Below are 5,572 nucleotides of genomic sequence, written 5' to 3' on the forward strand. Positions count from 1 at the left end.
GATCCTACTGGGAGTGGTGGTGCTAACTGGAGATTCTCCTCACCTGGTGGTAATGGGAGATGCCACTCACCTGCTGCTGTTTGACTTTCCCAGCCTACATAAGAGCCAGTTTGCAGTCCACTCGTCGCCAGATCGTTGCCTTACTCTAGTGGTACAACACCGGCCATTAAGACATTTGTTTGAGTTTTTTTGTGTACAGTCTTACGTGTAACTTTTGTCCTGTCTGCCTACCTTTGCAGAAGAGTGCCACCTTCCCAGTCTGAAGATCCCACCACAAGCTGTCATTCTGACCTGCTGCCCTGCTACCACCCCTGCCACCACCCCTGCCTCAGTTGCTTTCCAAGGACTCTGGACTCACTTGAAATAAACCTGTTACCGCTTTACAGAATCTGCTGTCTGCTACTTCCTGGTTCCTGCCTGTCTTCCCGCAAACCTTAACACTGGCACTATACCAAGAACTGCACTACAAAGCTGTGAGCTATATCATAAGTTAATAGAGAATATTCAAATTGTATTAATGTAAAAAGGAAAAGGAGGAGCTGCCCACTGGAAATTTTTAAACTCATTAAACATGCAGTGATAAGGAATATCTTGATGGAAAAGCATGAAGTTGTTTCTGTAGTGTCATTATTTCAGTCTTCAGGTGGAATTTAATCACATTTGCAAGGTACTTATACTGTATGAGACTTTAAATTTCCCTGAGTGGCCAAAACTGATCTTGACAGAAGAATTAAAGAACTCATCTAGTTGAAACCTTATTATCAGAAGAGCTATTTTAAACAAGTCACACATGCACAGCAACGGCAAGAGGAGCTGCATAAAGAATTACACCAGTTTTAGATATGGTACAAGTGTAAGGTTGAGGTTATAGAGCTACCATGTGGGAAAATGGTGGAAGGTTAAAGTTTATCGCTGTCCAAACAGCCTGCTTCATCAAATATCAAACTACATGCTTCCATAAAATCAAAACACGAGGTAAGAAGAACATATAAAATATTTCCTCCTCCTCCTTCTCCAAGTAATGCCTACTTCAATTCTGTGATGCAAGTTTACAGTTTAAAATAATTAAATTAAAAAAAAAAATGACTGAAAAAAGAAACTGAAGCAAGGAACCCAAAATAGTGTAAACCAAAAACCAAACTCAGTCAGCCATTAAACATTCTGAAAATAGAATATTTGCTTATCTAACTCCCAGTGGAAGACTCCCTTTGACCTCCAATCCAAGAGCAAGGACAATGAATAGATCTGCGCTAAATTAGGTTTAGAAACTGCATGTAAAGTCGGTTCAGCTAAAAATCCTTCTAAATCAAATCTCTCACAGTCAGACTAGCAATAGATACTGAAGGTTGCGGAACTGAACAATTCCTGCATGTAAACATTCGGCTCAACTAAACTGGGCCCAGGCACTTAAACATCTTTTGGTAAAAGTAGTACAGCTGATGTTTTTGTCCAGATTCATTCCCAATAAAGCTGCCATACCTCCCCCCTACATGGTAAATGGACTAGTCCTTATATAGCGCTGTTCCAGTCAGTTTGACCACTCAAAGCGCTTTACACTACTTATCACATTCACACACACACATTCACACCCCGATAGGCACATTGGGAGGCAACATGGGGTTAAGTGTCTTGCCCAAGGACACTTCTACATGTAGTCAATGAAAGCCTGGAATCGATCCGCCTACCTTCAAGTTGGAAGACGATTGCGCTTCTTCCTGAGCTACAACTGCCCTAGTTAAGGTCATTTGAAGATTTGCCAAACTGTACTTGATTTGAAGTGATTTTACAACTACAGCGTCATCGGACAACCGCAATACAAAACTGATTGTTGGGCTGGACAGACTATATATATATATATGTATGTATATATATATATATATATATATATATATATATATATACACACTCAAACATGTCATGATTTGTCAGACTACAGCAGGCATCTGGCTTTAAGTTTTAGTTTGAGGAAAGGGAATAAGTTTTAGAAAGACTTCATTCCTCCTTCATCTGTTTCCACCAGTCTGATCCATCTTATGATCTTTCATTGAATATTCTAGACCAGACTGGCTCATATTAAACCTGACGTTGAAGATGAAGGCAGGCCTCAGCTGCTTTGATCTGCATGTTTTGAATTTGCCTCACATTAATCAAGTTTCAGACGTCAATTTTTTGACAATATTTCTGAAACATGAAACATTCCTTGATCATTTCATTACCTTTCTTGGCAGATCATTCAACAAGACAGAACAGCTGATTCTCACTGTGTAACAGGTAACACAGAGGACCCAGAAAGTCAGCCACAGCACAGGGGTCAGGGTTTAAAGGGAATAGATTTATTGATCTAGTCAAGGTACACCACTCATAGTTCTGCAGCGGTGTGATACAGGTGGGAATGCTGCAGCCACGGCGATGTCAGAGTGAGAACGATGGTTCACAGAGGACTCTGGGGTGACAGCCTGATCACGTGGGAAGGAGATGTTGAAACTGAGGATTTTTTCCAGCACTCCTGTCGGTAGTAGCATAACAGACACTAACAATGACAGCTGTCAGTGATGAAAGCAGGAGAAGTAATCCAAGAATTTCAGCATGAATTTGGGACACTGAAAAAACTCCAGTTAAAGCACCAATCCAAAATCCACTTACATGGCCAATACACAGACAACGGTCAGGAAGGCAGACGTCAGGATAGTTAAGAGGGTTATTGAAGAATGAGAGCATGATTTTGAAAAAGCAGAAGAGGTTAGCCATGGGGAAGGTGAGAATAATCCAAGAACACGAACTTGGTCAACAACTTAAAACAAATGCAAGCAAGGAAAGGACACTGGCAATCTACTGGCACAAGGCTGTCGATTATCTGGCCACGAGGCAGCGACTGCAGAAAGTTAAATGTAGTTCTGCACACAGGCGAGACAGGGAAACAGGAAACCAAAGCCCAGGTGGGCTGATTAAGGCTGATTGGTGAACAGGGTCTCATCATGGGGAGAGAATATGACATGAAAACACTTACAGTATTAAAACACAGACATGCAATGGTGGACATGTGGACTATTGGCTGAGAGTCCAGTTTAACCATTTTCTTAACCACAGTGGATTTCACCTGGCGTGAATGTGACTTTCCCTCCTTCCCACATGGTGGTGGTAATCACATTTCACTTTGTTTTAAGTTGATCAGGGGTTTTTATTAACTAATACACCCACTTTTTTCAATTGTTGGACCAAGATATCTAATTTTGTTATATTTTTGTGTCAAGTGTTTTATTTTATGGCATAAACTTAACCAAATGATAAGCCCAGCTCTTTATTTCATATCCAGCTTTTTATTACAGCCATGTTGACTACATTTATAAACTCCTCACCTGCCATGCCTTACTAAGTTATTCCTGACTTAACTATAACTATACCAATGCAGGCATCCAGAGGATCTTACTCTCAACCCTTATGTTTTATTTGACAGTCTTATTTTACTTTTTTTTTCTCATTTAAGTCACTGTTGTCTGCAGGGGTCACTTTATGTATTCTGGTTTTTGTGAAATAAACAAAACTTAGTTTTTATTAAATATATTTCACAATCACAGTGTATCATCATGATAGGAATGTTGGATTTATTTAAGGTTTTTAATATAAGGAACATCCTTCATACTATGCCAGACTGAAACAAAAAATAACCCAACAATGAAAAATAACAATCCAGCCCGTGCCCTGGGGCCAGACAACTTCATACGAAATTTCCACTATGAACTGAGAATTTTCTGGAGGTGATTTGAATTGTAGGAAGATGAGAAATGGAAAAGCAATCTTCCACAGCTGCACTGTAATAGGACTGCAGCAGGAGCAGAAACTTGCAGGCCATCAGTTGGCTTGTAAAACGTGGGACTACAGGCGATTTAGGCAGGCACAGCTTAACAAGCTCCTAATGAAAAAACTACAGTCTCTTGGTAATAAATGCAGTTATTGTAGATGTTATTCATGGAGGATCAGTGACTGCTTCTTTCTGCAGAGAGCAAATAGCTGCAAAGTTCAGCTTTAAAGTCTTGTACAACTCATTGATCAGCCTGGACATTTTATGTTCATTCAAAGCATGCTGCAGCGTTCATACAAACCAATAACTGAAGAAAACTCAGCACTAAATATTTATTCTCCAAACTTGGTCAAATTCTGTTATGCACACGTTTTGCAAAAAGACTCGTCTAATGAGGATTTCCGTTTTTGGGTTTATACTTAGAGCTAAATATGATATAAAACCAAACAATACATACAAATAATAACTTAAAATGCAATTGCTTCTCGACACACACGGTTTTAAGCAGTGGCTGCACTGAACGAACAAAACATCACAAACAGCCACAATGTCGCCTGGGAGCAAAACACCAGCAGCAGGAATGTTGACTTATTCCACAACAGTGTTCATAAATAAAAAAACACAAATAAATCCAGACACTTACCACTGAGTTCTATCAATGAAAAATAAACAATGTGCCAACATGTTTAAAAGACATGAAAAATATTAATTAGGGGCCTTTAAATGCCCCTTTATGAGGACCTTTAGTCTGTTTAGGGAGCATTCCAGACGTAGCATAAATGGGCCAAACTGCAAGTTAGCAGTAGAAACTCATAAACAAGTCACCACTGATAACACAGCAAATACACAGATTTTGAAACAAAATAGCCATAAAAAGCATGAAATATTTTTTTACTCTAACTAGCTGACTTTCCTGATAAATGTGTCTGAACCTGAGTGTAAATTCGGGATCTAAACTGTAATCATCATATAAAATATTGTCTTCACTAAGCATGCTTTTAGACTTTGTTGTTGCACCCGTGACTTCAAGGTTCATAAATACGTTTCAGAGAAATTCTCTTTATAACCTGCTGTTTTTCTTTAAGTATGTGTGTAGCTCCTAAAGTTCTGTCATATACAAACGCCCTCATCCTTATATTTCATACAGATTCTGTGATTCAAGAAGAAAATTTGTGATTTTAACCTGTGTAATTTACTCCCTTTTTTATACTGCCTGGACCAAAATGCCTTGTTGATGTCAGAGGAGAATGGGCCGACTGGCTATATATAGCTGTTAACACCACAGCCTACTTGAGTATTTATTGCGGACCATGTCCTTGGTGTATAACCAGCGCACCCTTCTTCAATGACAATATTTTCACTGTACTCCAATGGCCTCCACAGTCACCAGATCTCAGTCCAACACAGCACCTTGGGATGTTGTGCACGGGCGATTCTCATCATGGATGTGCGGCTGATGAATCTGCAGCAACGGTGTGATGCTGTCTTGTCAATATGGATCAAAATCTCAGGAATTTTTCCAACACCTTGTTGAATTTATGACACCAAGAATTAGGAATTACAAAAAACTATGCAGAAAGCTTCACAGTTCACACGGTTGGTAAAACAGTATTTGTGAGTTATTTGTTTTAAACCAGGCAGGAATTTTGTGCTCAACAGAACTTCAAAAGCTCAAATAAATTGTTTATGGTGTATGCTGAACTCAGTCACATTTACACAGGAGAATGGGTAAAACAACACAATGTGGGACAAATAAAAGGAGCCAAGCAGATA

The sequence above is a fragment of the Melanotaenia boesemani genome, chromosome 1, assembly GCF_017639745.1.
Source record: "Melanotaenia boesemani isolate fMelBoe1 chromosome 1, fMelBoe1.pri, whole genome shotgun sequence".
Lineage (NCBI taxonomy): Eukaryota > Metazoa > Chordata > Actinopteri > Atheriniformes > Melanotaeniidae > Melanotaenia > Melanotaenia boesemani.